The sequence below is a fragment of the Haliaeetus albicilla genome, chromosome 12 (genome assembly GCF_947461875.1).
Source record: "Haliaeetus albicilla chromosome 12, bHalAlb1.1, whole genome shotgun sequence".
Classification (NCBI taxonomy): domain Eukaryota; kingdom Metazoa; phylum Chordata; class Aves; order Accipitriformes; family Accipitridae; genus Haliaeetus; species Haliaeetus albicilla.
Window position 1 is genome coordinate 7,928,177 of NC_091494.1, and position 15,462 is coordinate 7,943,638.

At 38.4% G+C, this 15,462-nt stretch overlaps 1 protein-coding gene across 2 annotated transcripts in view; it reads left to right on the forward strand.

Moving 5' to 3' along the window:
* Positions 1 to 15,462, forward strand: part of SCAPER (S-phase cyclin A associated protein in the ER) — a 171,686-nt gene that overhangs the window by 94,249 nt on the left and 61,975 nt on the right. The window lies entirely within an intron of this gene.

A 15,462-nucleotide genomic window follows, 5' to 3' on the forward strand; every position in this document is an offset into this window, starting at 1 on the left:
GACAAGCTGTACTTGCACTGTATTTTCCTTGGGATTGTTTTTAACCTGGGCCATTTCAGTCATCTAGTTTATAGTGCATACCCACAAACAACTTTTACAATAAGGGGCCAAAACAATTAGCAGAGAACAGGAAAGAACTGGAGCCAGCTTTGCTGTCACAGCCACCATATCGTGGTGTTATGGCTGAGTTTTGAAGGAGCACAAATCTGTTGCGTTTTCCTAGAGTACAACAAAGCCAGTGGGTCTTTGGTGGAGGATGAAGGTATAATGTGCATAAATACGGGATATTTCTATGTTTTTAATTTTTTCGAAGTGCTATGTTTGTAGAGCATGTTTTGGTTTATGGTAAATGTTGGATTTTTTTAATTTATAGCATAGCATTTGCATCTTTTTTACTGTTGCATCATATCCAGTCTGCTGCCACAGTGTTTTGTGTCTTGTAATGCATTATTTTTGCTCTATTAGGACCACGGTGTTTGAGTTTTCAACTGGAACACTGTGTTCTGTTCTCTCTAACCATTAGAAAATACTTGTCTTTCATATCAAGAAATCATGAAAATTAGTTCTGAGAGAAATCAAGTTAATGAAATCTGAGGAGGGTTGCATAATTGTGGTTCAGAGTTGGTGTCTGTGAAGATGAGAGCTCTGCTTGATGCTTTTCACGGCTTAGTCAATGTGGAACACAATTGCTGAGAGCGTATGTTTTTGAATACCAAAAGCTGCCTGGGATGCATAGGGTTCTGATGTGTATTCTCATAGTTACTTTGAGCTGCTGACCAAGTTTAATAGTGTTTTTGAAAGAGTTGTGACATTTTCAAATTTTGCAGTGTTTGCATTAATTATTGAAAAAATAATTTGCTATTTATTTCAAAATACAGAAATCAAGTTGTTGCATGAAGACTATAAAAAGATGTATCTATTTTGAAATTTATCTAAATAATTATTGGAAACTGGTTTTGGAAAGTGGTGGTGTATCCATCCTCTCATGTTTTCTGAGATTTTTTTTTTTTTTTTTACATGAGACGTGAATTGCAGCTAAATGTTAATCATTAATTGTTCGCAACATTTTCTGCTTGTTGAGTCTGCAGGGGGAAATGAAAAGATACATTTGATAGTATTAATAGGCATGCATTATTTTGTTGTTGATTTGGGGTTTTACCCCCAAAACATTACCACTGGAGAAGTATTACTATATCCAAGTGTCCTAATCAATAAGGTCAAGAAAGATTGATTTCAATAGCTGTCACTGTGTTTATGGCACAGATCATACGTAGTCATTTATAGAAGTGGATAGTAATTCTCTTGTTAACTTGCGAGTCAAGAAATCAGCAGACACATCTTGCATGTCAATGGGCGGTGAAAAGAACCTTGATGGTGTCAGTCATCGACTGAGAGGAGGAGACTGACACTGTTAATTGAATTTCCCTGGAGAGCATAAAAATATACCATGATGTGGGGGGAGGAATGAGGGAGTGGGAACCACACAAGCTGTCAGTGTGTGTGAGCTGATAACATTGGTTTACCCTTGCTAATGGCCTGGGTTGAATAAAGAATTGCCCTGAGGGAGGACAGAGTTCACTACAATAGATCCTTGCCACTTACTAGAAATTCTTCAGGCTCAGTAGTAGTCATGCAAAAGTATTACAAAATAAAATTATAAAATAAAAACCTCATGATCCAAAAAAACCTCTTTTCAGTCATACTGTGAAACATTGGATTTTTCTTTTGTTAATAGTTTACACTGAATGAAAAATGTACTTATACAGTCTCACCAGGGAAATAAAGATTTGTTTTGCAAACAATGAAATAAAATGCGGAGCTGCTGTTGATAACAGTAAATAAGAAAAATAAATACAATTAAATTTCTCAACAGAAGGGTTGTTCAGCTCATCAGAAACTCCATGACTGTACTAAAACAGCATTAAAGAGCAGGATTGTATTATTTATGCAAACTGGAATCACAAAAAAAGCCACGTATGAAAGATTGGCAGCCCTGTCTCACTGGCTTTTGCCTTCAGGTAGAATGGAATCAGACTAACAATTCCTTTTTGGACTTAGTCTTCATCTGTTATGTTTCATAGTGATGAATAAGGCTTTTTCTCACTTCTGAGCTGCTTTTATAATGTGAGAACATTCTAGGATGAGGCATGCCTGCATGATTATTGTAGTCATACTCTCTTTTGTTTTGCATGCCTTCCTGGTCTGCTGGCCATAACCAGATTCTGCACTTGGGGCCAAGTGATTTCACCAATACAGCAAGAAGAATTTGTTTAATGTAAACTAAAAGGTTTTTATATTGGCATATCCTCTAGCTACTCAAATTTGAGAAATCTGTCTCTCAGGCAAAGATACATCTTAACCACTGCATGTTTTGGAGTCCTGTCTGTTTATTGTAGCACATTACCTGCTTCTCATTAATACAGAATTCATAGGCTGCTGCCTGTTCCACATGCAACACAGCAAAATCTACAACTTTCACTTTGAATCCAGCGCATGATTTGAGTGCTAATAAATTAAACAGGAGTTGCTTTGCTTTTCTTCAAGTGGTTGTTAGATCTCCAGACAGTTCTTGATAGGTTAACATTGGCTTACTTGGATGAAGCTCTACAATCGCTAGAAGTATTGCACTCTATGCCAGAAAAGTATTTGTAAATAAGCAAGTTGAAGTGCGGGTTTTGAGGATCTGACAAGGAGTATGGCCATTAATGCTTACAGCCGGTGGTCCACATGTATTTTAATTAAATAAACATAAAAGGTGCTATAAAGTCATGAACCACAATGTCATTCCAGTTCTAAGTAGATTTGTACGCCTCAGGTCATGTGTCCTTGCTTCTGCTAGTAACGTCAAGCAGGAGGCACAAATCCAGATGGTGTTGTATACACCTGGTGTGCTGTCCCCAAGGTGTATCTACAACATGTACTGCTAGGGTGCTGGTTTGGGTGTGCTCTAGATTATTGGAAGGTAGTCCTTGGGTTTTGTGCATAGTCTGCCATCCTTTCTGGCAGAAATCCTGGAAGGAAGTTGTATTCACTTTCATCTCCACTTTGTTTTAAAGTATATTAAAAAAATAAACACACACAACAGCAAAATGCATGCAAACATTACCAAAAAGCCCTGGCCTGATGTTGACAGATTGTCATATGGGACTCTTCAAGCTCTTAGTAAGATCTGATAACACTCAGACGAAGATCTCCTGTGAATGGGCTTTTGATGCTAAAACTCGTGTCCCCTCTCAAAGAAAGCAGAGCTGATGTTTAAAACTGCAGGGCTAAAGCAGTTTTTCTGCCACAGTTCTTTTGATTTTATACATGTTCATTCTTTGATGGGCCTAATTTTACACATCCATTACCAAGGGCAGCAGTATGTTTCAGATGTGCAAGGAATCCTGGATTGACTGCTCAAGTTTGACTTGAGCACTTATACGGAAATGTCCTGTATAGGGAACACTTTCACAAACCAGTATATTTAAAGCTGTATATCCTGTTAGTGTGACTACAGATACAGTTTTAAGTTGCTTATGCTTATATCATGTATTTCCCTCAATGTATAGAGGTGAGGTTTACCGATTAAAAAAAACAAGACCGTTGTCTACTGCATATAGACTTCAGAGGTTATGCTGACTGAAGTACATGTATTTCTAAGGCTGTGAACCTGACCTGGGTCAGAGGTTACTGCCTCTCATATGGTCATCCCTAGACTTGCTGACAGAACATCACTTCCCTAAAGTTCTTCCTCAAATTTGTTTTTAGGGTTTTTTGGGGGGTCCAGGTTTTAAAAGTCCTACTTCTAAATGTTTAAAGTATTCTGGGTGATTTTTGCTAGGTCTGGGCTAGACAGAGATGACAGACACCGTTATTCTGAGCAATGTGACAGGATGCTACCTTCAATAAGGAGGACGGTGACACGCAGCTGAGGGCAGTAGCCTTTTCACCTGCCTCAGCTGCAGCTAAAACACTGCAGTTAAATCACTTCAGTTAAATTTGTACAAGACTTACATGTGACATCTAGACAAGCTCTTAATGTGTCTCCCATTCTTCTGACTGGGAGTATGACATAGAGGCTCAGTATGATCGTGAGGGAACCTCATGATTTTTGGAATCCAAATGCAGCAGGTAATCTACTTAACTGGCATTATTTTTATATGATGTTTCTTATCAGACCACTAGTTTGAAAAAGTTCTTCATCACAACACAACGTATAAGATTCCTTTAACTGAGTGATTTGACAGAAGATCTTACAGATGTGCTCCTGAGGAGAGGGCTGCAGCCACAGGGGAAGGATAGAGGTTTTATAAATGTGCCAGCCTAAGCAAATATTACAGCTGAAGCTCATGTGTCCATCACAAGGCACAAAGCACTAACAAACAAGAGTTCACTGGTTCTGATGTTCATAACACTTACTATGATTTTGTACAGTTTTGAAGATAGCTGTGTCCCTAATCTCCTTCAGGCTCTTTAGGTGCTGTAAAAATCTCAGTAAATAACAGTGAGTGCAAATTAAGTAGTTAAAGCGTGGAAGTAAAATGGAACCAGAAGAATAGAAGAGGAGACTTTTAATAAATTGGGCCATGACGCTTGTAGTTGCTTACCAGTTTACCTCATACAAATCTAAAAGTAGCTGCTTTTTATAAGGCTCAGTTTCAAGATACTTATTTTTATTACTAATTCAGAATAATATTCTTACTGTAAACAGATTTCAGGGGAAAAAATATTCTTCCTTAGAAAGGTGTCATTTTGTAACTGAAAAATGTGTGAATCCGAGCTATTAATTGATTGCAGTGTTTTAATACTTTTTTAAAAAAAGGATCTCAATGCTTATGACCTCTAAAATGTGCTCTCTCGGTGACCATTAATGGTTTGTTTTGTGTCAGGCAATGGTTTTGGTTTTGTGATTTTTAGATAGATTTTTCAGCCTCCTGCTTCAGCAGTTGTAATGTCAGCTATTTACATTTCAGTAAAGTGTTTGTTGTAGCTTTCAAATACATGGGGACTGTAGACAGACAGTGTTTATCCCATTGTAAAGACTGTCAGAAATGGTTGGCTTTAACACAGTCAGGCCTGGTATTTATGTTTTATTCTCTAAACTGTCAGGCCCATTGGGTGTGGTGACCATAGCCAGTGTGAAGATTAATAGGCCAGTTTTTGGAAGGCACACTGAATTGTATGGCTATCTATGCCTGATTTTTCTTTTTTTTTCTCCAATAACACAATTTCTGAATCATCAGAAATTGAAACAAGTTAAAAACTGCCCAAGATCTGAGGTATGTAACAAATGCCATGTAAAATGGAACACGTGTAAACTTTTGTCCTGTTCATGATAAATTTCTTCAAAAGTCTCTACAGAGATTTAAAATTGCCCTGTGTGTGTATATATCTGTGTGTGTATGTGTATATAAATATATATATGACATGTATATACAGACAAAATAGATTTTAGAATCAAATACCCTGCTATAAATACTCAGCATTCTTACTTATTTAAGTATATTTAAGAATACAGTGGGATTTGTGATTCACAAACTCTTACGCATTTGATTCTGGTGCTGCAAAAATTTTTGAAGCTGGCTTGAGCATCCAAGGTAGCTGCATATTTCTAGTGCAGCGAAGTAGTGTAGCCATGAAAAAGAGAGGATTGAAAGGCACTGAATTTAATGGCTGGACTTTATTTTTCAGAAGGTCAGAATTCTGGACCAGCTGTCTTTAAGCTTTCCTTGTCTTGCTTTTGATTATATTTGAACTGGATATGGCGTTACTACTCTGCATAATTTTGTTGTTTTGAATGAGTATTAGACAAGATACTGTAATTTGATATCAAACTCTTGAAGAAAGTTTGAATTTGTAAGCTAAGCAAGAGTGACATAAGTAGGCAGTGTATTTTATGCTAGATGATGTCATGGAAAAGTCAGACTAGCTTTAAAGCACACTGGCCATAGCTTGAGGTTTGTGGCTTCTATTTCATAACTGAAGAAAACTGTCAAATGTTAATTAGAGGCAGCAAATTTTAAACCTAAATTTTGGCTAAAAGCAATCGATCCAAGTTTAACTTCTGTTAATCAGCTAGACTCCTTAGAGGTAAGGTTGATCAGTATCTCTGAAGAAAGCAGGAATGTTCACAGGCAGAGCAGTGATACAGTAATGTTTTAAAAATTAATAATTTTTGTGTTTCGAGCATTGAAAGGTCAGCTGAGAATAAGACGGTGGCAAAAATCTGTGGTCCTAAAAAAAACTGTGATGATTTCCCCCCCCCCCCCCCCAAAAAAAATATTTTGGTTGGCTTTTATGTAGGAAAAGGAAGAGATGGAGGAGAGGAAGACAACAACGGATAAGTTTGGGAGTTGTGAATCGAATTGCAGTAGCAAAGCATTTCTGTAGGCAAGCTACAGTCAGTAGTTAAAGTGTTAAGGATATCTACACTTCTAGAAGAAAAACCCAGCATAAAGTCTGATACATGAATTCACTGAGGGCTGGGGAAATCACAGGAGGTGTCAGTTTATCTGTCACCCTCTTACATGATGCTTTTTCTGGTTTAGTATGAAAAAGGGAGAAAATTACTGTTTTAGTGAATTTACCTAAGTCATGGACTAGTGGCTTTACCCAAATTAGAGCCACATTGTCTGTATTTTATGATCTTGTGCCCATGTGTGTATGCATGTATACAAATCTTATCTGTATATTATTTAACACACTCAACCAATTATTTTAAATAGCCTCACAAATAATTGATTTCTCAGTCTGAAGCTTTAAAAAGTTATTTAACATTTACATTTAAGCAATATTATAGTAATGAAAAGCTTGGTCAAGACGCCAAACTTTTATAGGCACTTTTGTGATTGACAGGTGTTTGTATTTTCAAAGGGTGATTTCTGTGATGCAGCCCACTTCTGTTTTCTTGTTTACTTAATATCTCCCATTTCTCCACTAGATGAAACTACTGGCAGAAACAATAGCATGTCCTTTTAATCCTTAGAAATAATAAATCTATTTAGAAGTCAAATTTTGGTTTTGGAAGAAAAACACTTATATAAGATTTAAATTTGGTTAATACTGATATGACTCCTGAGGCCAAAGGTATTACGTGCTAAACTAATTTGCATGTTAATTCTCAAAGTTCTGTGTTTAGTTATGGCTATTTTCAGAACAGGCTTTAAAATATTGTTGATTTTTGTATTGGACAAACTGGCCCCAGTTTTATTCAATTTGAATACTTCTACTGGAGTATGCCTTCGTCTTTCTGACATCAGGTTCAGCCAGTTCTGTGGCACTTCACGTGCCAATGTGTTTAGAAATTACACAGTTTTTTTTTCCTACTGAGCTTCGTACAGCAGTATGTCTCCTGGTTTTGGTGTGTTAGGATATATCCGATTTAAGTAGGTAATCGGTATCCTGTCAAGGATAATTAACATTACTTAAATGTGCAATCATACAGTGTCTTCTATAGGAAAAAATAGAAGTACACACATGCACAGTATTAATTTAAAAAAAAAAAAAAAAAGGCACCACATGCCCGCAGTTAAATAGGCATATTTATGAGCGAGCCACTGTTGTTTGTGCTACTTACATTTTATGCTAATCTGCAGCGCAGATCGGGGTGGCTGCTCTCTAGTGCTTAAGCAGCAGTTCAGCTTGGCTGTGGTGGCAGGAGTGTCACGGGGCCAGCAGCAGGGCTGACCTCTGGCAGCAGCTGGCAAGGCAAATTCATGGCAAAGGCCCCCAAGCCCCACATCAGTCCTGCACCCTTTCCACCTTCACCCTTGCAATGGTGCAGTGGGTCCCTGCAGAGTCATTGGTACTGTCATGTTGTGACCTACTGCCTTTCTCTTATATATGTGATACGTGACTTTTGGCTCTTAGCCATGTGAAGATTTTGATATATATTGCGCTGGTTTACACCAAAAAGCCGCCTTCTATATTGGGCAGTGGGCATTTTGTGGCCAAAGTGTTTAAAAAATAAAATAAACTCTCACACACTATCTTAACTGTGCTTTCATCTTTATGTTTTTTGTTCTTTATGAGAGTAATTGCTACTCTTTATTTTTTATAGATAATCAGAAGTTACAACTTTAAGGTTCATTTTAGCTAGACATATGATGTATTTCTATACAAAGAACGGATTAATTTTTTTATCCACCCATTAATTTTTCAACTTTGGATACTCCTGCAGTAGCCAGTTCCAGAGCTACAGTGAAGTCACACGAAGCGAAGTCAGTAATTAAACGTAAAGCTGAATTATAATAGTGTAAAAACGATTGAAAGTAAAAATCCAAACTTTATGAAGTGTGTTGAATTGCAAAAGTTAAAAATAAGTCTGTTTTGCCAGCTAAAACTAGAATTCAGGCCCTTGGAACTCTGTATTTTACCACCAAAAATCTAATGAATTTGCTAACACAGAAGGTAACATAGGGAATTCTGTATTTATGCTTCCTTTGTTGGAAGTGTTAATCAAGTCTTACCTGTTCTTACAAAAGTACAGAACCTGAGTTCAGAGCATGAACTCAGGAACTGATAAAGCAGATATAATTGATGGAAAATATGAGGTGTAAGTAACCCTCCTCGAAATCAATTCACTTCAAACCCTTTAACTGGGAGATTAGGGATTTTTAATGTATACATGTTCAGCACTGAGCGCCAATAATGCACAGTGCCACTAAAACATGGTTTGAAGAAGGTTCAGCAGTGTTCAAAGCTGGAGTATGGGGTATTGTATCTACCACCTTAACTGCATATGGTCCAAGCTACTAGTAGTAGAAACATCACCTGATCTGATCAACTCTGGCAGTGGATTTGACACTAATAGCACACTGGCTGTGACTTCAAAGAGCAGGCTATGTGCAAACACAGGAGGAGCTCTTTGGACAGCATTTTCTACCCACACAGCCTTTCCCTGTCACTGCCAGGAAGAAGTCAATAGGTCAGGTGTGTGTTGTGTGTTGCAGGTTGGACAAGGCAGCTTTATATTATCAGTAATTCGTTTGCCCAGAGTTTCTGTCATCTGTGGATTAACCTTTTTCTCAAGCTGAACATGTAAATAGGAACTTCTTACTAGAGGTCAGCCACAGAATATTTAACTTGTTTGCTGGAAGTGGTATTAAGAGGCAAGTTCAGTTCACAGAGAACCGCTGCAGTGAACTTATTCCAAGATTATTTAATGTGCACAATGGGTGTAGTTGAAAACCGCTGTGTTGATTTCTGGTTCTGTGGGATGCAATTAAATATTAATTTCCAATGCCCTTATGCTGTACTATTTGTGGCCTTTTGCTGCCAGATAAGGCTTTTTTTCCCTTCTACATCAGTTTAGAACTAATACATCATATCAGAATGGATATAATTGCTATATATACATTTCAAGGTATGCACAGTTTCTTCACTAAGCATTTACAAGATGAGATATGTTTTAATATCATTAAAGTACAGGCATTGATTTCTCTATGATGAGAAAATGGCCTACGCAGTCATGTTTCTGCTAGTAAGCAGAAGCCAGTTTAGAGATCATGATAAAGTAATGGTTACTGTAGCTTCTAAAAAAGTGAAGGTTTTAGTTCATTTAGTCTGATGATATATCTATACATATATTTTCTTGAAGGTATTTTTTAAATTCTATATCTGATTTGAGACAATCCCTTCTGACTTAAGAACATACCACCTAGAAGTCTTTGTTGTCTGTTCTCATGTTTGCAGTGCTTCACAAACCCACATTATTAATCTGCCCTGCAGTCCTTTGTTGCTGTCCTGTGGATGGGTAATGGGCAAATAGTCCGAGAGGTTACAAGAGAGTACCCAAAGCAATCAGTGTGAAAGCTGTGTTTAGAATTCAAGTGCTCTTGACTGCACTACAGGTCTTTAAACAACCATCTGTTCTGTCCCTGTATGTCTTCTCCAACATAATTTTAATATCTTTAGTTTCGCTTGATTGCACTGGTTTTCATAGTTTAAGTTCAGGTGAAATCAGTGCTGCTTTCTAGTGGCTGAAAGCTTTCAATATTATAATATCAGCCATAGGGATTTAAGATTCAGTGTTGCAAGAGATCTGCAACTTTCCTACTTAGTGGACAGTTTCTTGTCCAATAAACTGCTGAGAGAAGGGACAAGATCCTGTAACTGTGCTTTTTATATACTTGCTTGGGAACTTCTGTTTATGAGATTATTCAGAAAAAGTCGAATTGGTCTTAGCTAATGGAGCGATGTATGGAGAATCTAGGAGCAGTTGTTCCTGGTATTAGAGACTTAAGCCTTTATCCTTGCTTTCCTCCTTTAATTGATGCACTTACTAGATGCCCTGTTATTTATAAATAGACTAAACATTTATTTTTAATAATCACAAGCGTTGCAATACTCAGTGTTGTCTTTTGCAATATCTATAAGGACAATTCTTATTTTTCCAAGCAATGTTGGCTGTTTCTTGTTATGCTACTTAGCAAGAGTGAAAGCAGCTAAACAGATAACATGTAATTCACTAGTTTACCTTTACCTGTCTTTCCCATATGGCTTTCACTGACTCTTGAAACTTCACAAACAGGATTGTGAAGGTCCTGTCCTTGTCAACAGAAGTGTTAATAGAGTGCCTTTCTGATTTTACTATTGAACTGAAAAGATACTGCAGAACTTGGAAGGAGATCGTGTAAATAAGGTTCATCTTATTCAATAAGGTAATACAGTGATTCAGTAAGGGCCCTATCGAATATGGTTTATCTTACAATATGGGCAGAAGTTTGAAAACAGAAGAATGAATAAAGTATATGATGTGCATAGACAGAAGTTACATTTGTGAGCACGTGACATTTACTGTTTACAGGACAGGCTTAAGAATCAAATTTCTTAGCAGTGGTATTGTCCCTAGGCCTGGACCAATTTTAAGTCGCTTGTCAATAATGTACTTTCAGAGAGTATAATAGTAAATGCCTCTTCTTTTTTTATTTTTCATTTAATTAAAAAATTAAGCCTAATTTTCATTGTTCCATTTGTGTCATGTATCAACTGCTTTCTTTTTCATCCTTTCTTTTTGTTGTACTTAGATATTTGTCTTCCTTTATGGTAAATATACGTGAGGTTGCAGTTAGTATACCTTAGCTATTAAAGTGAAAAAACAATATTATCCAAATGGCTTAGATGCTAGAGGCTGAGCTCTACAGGGGAGTGTGCAAGTACTGAACATCATGCAGGGAGTGAAACTGCTTCTGCAAGATAAGGCCCATTTACCTACCTACCATCTCAGATGCTGGGTAATCATCCTCTCCTCGATGAAGCCATGGAGATTAGTCTGTGTGGAGTGTAAACACAGAAATCAGAGGAGCTGCCTTATCTTGAAGGCTTCAGAATCAGCTTTAAGGCCTCAGAATTTGCACTTTGCGGGATAAGGTGCGAAGGAGCATTTCTCAAGCCCTCCTTTCTGTTGTCTTGAAAGCATTATCTAAAGAACTTGGGTGCTCTAACACGTAAGCAATGCACGAGGGAGGAGTTGATAGAAATACATCATAGAATCATTTAGGCTGGAAAAGACCTTCAAGATCATCATGCTTCTATAATAGAAGAAAAGCAGCTGTACTGCACATTCCAGCTTCCTGGCCTCAAAGCACTACCTAAGCGCCCCAAGCCCCGAGGGACAGCTGCAGAGAGAAGAGCTGAAGGAGGTGGCAAACCTCCTTCAGGGCCTGTGCCTGATTATATGCATTAAAGTAGCTAGCTCCAGGGTTGGTCTGACTTCTGCCAAGGCCTGGCTCCACCCTTCAGCCAGTCCCAAAAAATGAAGAGAACAGCATGAGTATTTAGAGTCATAGAATCATTTAGGTTGGAAAAGACCTTCAAGATCATCGAGTCCAACCGTCATCCATGCCCATTAAACCATGTTCTGGAGTACCTTGTCTATGCGCTTTTTGAATACCTCCAGGGATGGTGACTCAACCACTTCCCTGGGCAGCCTATTCCAATGTCTGACAACCCTCTCAGTAAAAAAATTTTTCCTAATATCTAACCTAAATCTCCCTTGCCTCAACTTGAGGCCATTTCCTCTCGTCCTATCTCCAGCCACCTGACAGAAGAGACCAGCACCCACCTCACTACAACCCCCCTTCAGGTAGCTGTAGAGAGCGATAAGGTCTCCCCTCAGCCTCCTTTTCTCTGGGCTGAACAGCCCCAGTTCCCTCAGGCGCTCCTTGTAAAACTTGTGCTCCAGGCCCCTCACCAACTTGGTTGCCCTTCTCTGGACACTCTCCAGCACCTCAGTGTCTTTCCTGCAGTGAGGGGCCCAAAACTGAACACAGTACTCGAGGTGCGGCCTCACCAGTGCTGAGTACAGGGGGACAATCACCTCCCTGCTCCTGCTGGCCACACTATTTCTGATACAGGCCAGGATGCTGTTGGCCTTCTTGGCCACCTGGGCACACTGCTGGCTCATATTCAGGTGGCTGTCGACCAGCACCCCCAGGTCCTTTTCCACTGGGCAGCTTTCCAGCTCCTCTTCCCCAAGCCTGTAGCGCTGCATGGGGTTGTTGTGACCGAAGTGCAGGACCCGGCACTTGGCCTTGTTGAACCTCATACAGTTGGCCTTGGACCATTGATCCAGCCTGTCCAGATCCCTCTGTAGAGCCTTCTTACCCTCGAACAGATCAACATTCCCTCCCAGCTTGGTGTCATCCGCAAACTTACTGAGGGTGCACTTGATCCCCTCGTCCGTATCACTAATAAAGATATTAAACAGAACTGGCCCCAGTACTGAGCCCTGTGGAGCACCGCTTGTGACCAGCCGCCAACTGGATTTAACTCCACCACAACCCTCTGGGCTCGTCCAGCCAGCCAGTTTTTTACCCAGTGAAGAGTACACTTGTCTAACTGATACTGATAGGTACGTCCTTAATGTGAATTAATATCTCCCTCCAATGGTGTGCAAAGGCTACTGAGCCGATTCTGGCTCACGTTTTAATCCTAAACTAGTTTCCCATTGATGTTCAGCGCTTGAAATTCTATTGTGGGTGAAGTCACTCATGTTTGTATACCAGTTTGAGATTTTTCAGATGGAACGGGGTATTACTATAATACTGTTTTCACTAGGGAGAAGTATTACAGGGAACAAATTGTCTATTTTAATAGAAAATACTCTTTTGGTATAGTCTACAGTTATTTTTACTGTGTAAAGTTTTATGTCTGGAGGACTAATCAGAGTGTATATTTTCTACAGTCACAAACGTATCTGTGGTTTTGTTATGTGCATGTAGAGATACTTGTGTATTTATTTAAAGGGGGGGAAGGGAGGGAAGGAGGAGCCAGCCAAGGGTTGTCTGGTTTGTTTTTCTAAGGCAGCTTTGAACTGCATTTCTTAGCCCCTGGCATTTTAGATAGAATCTTCAAACACTAGATAAAAGGAAAGAAGAAAATTCTTAAGATGGATTTCAACTATATTTTACTAATTAGTTATTATTTCTTCCTTCAGTGAACAGTTTAACAAGTGTAGAATAGAGTTGCATAAGTTCAGTGTGTTCTTTCAGAAACAGAAGTCAGAATGTTTCAAAGTATGTGGGATTCATTCAGAAATACTTTTTTTTCTGAACAGTTTTAGTTCTTGAGGTCTGTTCAAACAGGCTTTCCAGATCAGCTTCTTATTTGGACATAGTAGGCAGGACGAGCAGAAAGTGTTTCTTTGGCTGATGAAGGAAAATACTCTTTTTTAATCTACATAAAGATATTGATTGTGGAGGTTTGTCTTAGAGGGAGGGTTTACACCGGACCGTTTAAGTTAGTTTAAAAAGATTTCAAGTAGTCAATATGTGAGGTGCTAAAGTTGCATAGAACAGAGACGGTAAAGCTGTCATTAAATCATTTCAGCTGTTAAAGCTCTGCATTATTTCTGATTCTGCTCTACTTATTAACTAATAATAATACTTTAACAGGAGAAATGTATGGAAGTGAGTACTTTGGTCCAGGACATTGGATTTCACCCAATAACTCTTGCACCAAATTAATAAATTATGATTTAACTAGGATCATATTTTTCTAGGAGATAATCAGGTTTGATTTAAAAACTTAAAATGATTGAGAGTCGACTATATCCTAAGTATATTATGCTCATCATTAATTACTCTTGGCATTGAAAAAAAATCATTTTATTCTTACCTGAACTCATCTAGTTTCAGCTTCCAAATATTAGCTGTTACTGTGCATTATCAGAAATCTTCTTCCCGTTCAGGTACTTCCACACTGTGATTCCATCATATTTTTACTTTTTCCAGCATAAACTAAATTGTACTTCTGTAGTGTCTCATGGTGAGACAGGTTTCTCTGACCTTGTATCTTGTTTTACAAATCTTCCAGTTTGCCAAATGCCCTGTGTAAAGGGGAGCGACACTGCAGGACAGTGGTTTTGGTCTGGGTTCTGTCCTGGAGTATTGTATGCAGAAGCCAAACGCTGTTACTAATTGACGCTCACCTTATTTCACTCTGTGTTACATTGTATTACCCAATGACTTTTTAAAATAAATCAGAGGTTTTTCCCCTAAGTTGGTTTTATTTCAGAAGAATACATTCTATATTATCTGACTACTTTAATGAGTTAAAAAAGACCTAGCAAAGTAACAGCACAGGTCAATTGGCCTTTTCAAGTATTTCTTTGCTGACCATGTTATGTATGATGAGACATTTATGTGTAAATGACTTTTTTTTTAGCTGTGTGTATTTTCCTGTACCAAATGTCAGATAATGAGATGGAAACATTATTTTGAACTTTCTGTTTAGTCTGCTAATTTTCGAGTTTGCCAAACATACTTGTATCATTGGGTAAGTGGAGCTTCTGAAGGTGCCACAGATGCCAATCTCTGATAAAATCCACCCTATCTTGTTAATGAACATACAAACAGTTGTTCCCCATCTGCTGCCTCTGTCTGAAAGGTTATGAAGCCCTTCCTTCTTGATCACAAAGGACATAATTATTGTCTGTAGAGGAGTCAAGTACAAAGACAGTTCATCCAGTCTGACCGCTACTACACTGAAGGCCACCAAAGATTAACAGCTGCTTCTCCTTTGATTAGGTTAGGTAATAACAGTTACTTTAGTTAATAATTGGATGGATTCCCAGGCCATGTAATTCAGGTTTAGGCTGTCATTTTTTGCTGGCATGTAGCTGAGCCGTATTATTGGAACGGAGCCTGTAATCCTATTAGTCAGTTGTCACTCAAGTCATAGGAGAGGAGAGAAGGGGAATTCAAATCCATTAAGGTGTTGTAACAGGTAGGTAAGTAAGTCAGCCACGCTAGCCCAGTGTGCAGGGAGCTTTCTTGATTGTTTGTCATAACTGAAAAAAAAAGGGATTAATTTTATATTTCTTAAAATGTTTAGTTCGTAATTAATCCATAAAATGGTTACTTGATTCGTTTATTGTTATTTGTGTTTACTTTGCCGCACATACATTAGTGTACACACACTCTTTGCTAAAGTTACTTGGTTCATGCACAGTTCTGCTGAAATTAGTTGCTGTATGCT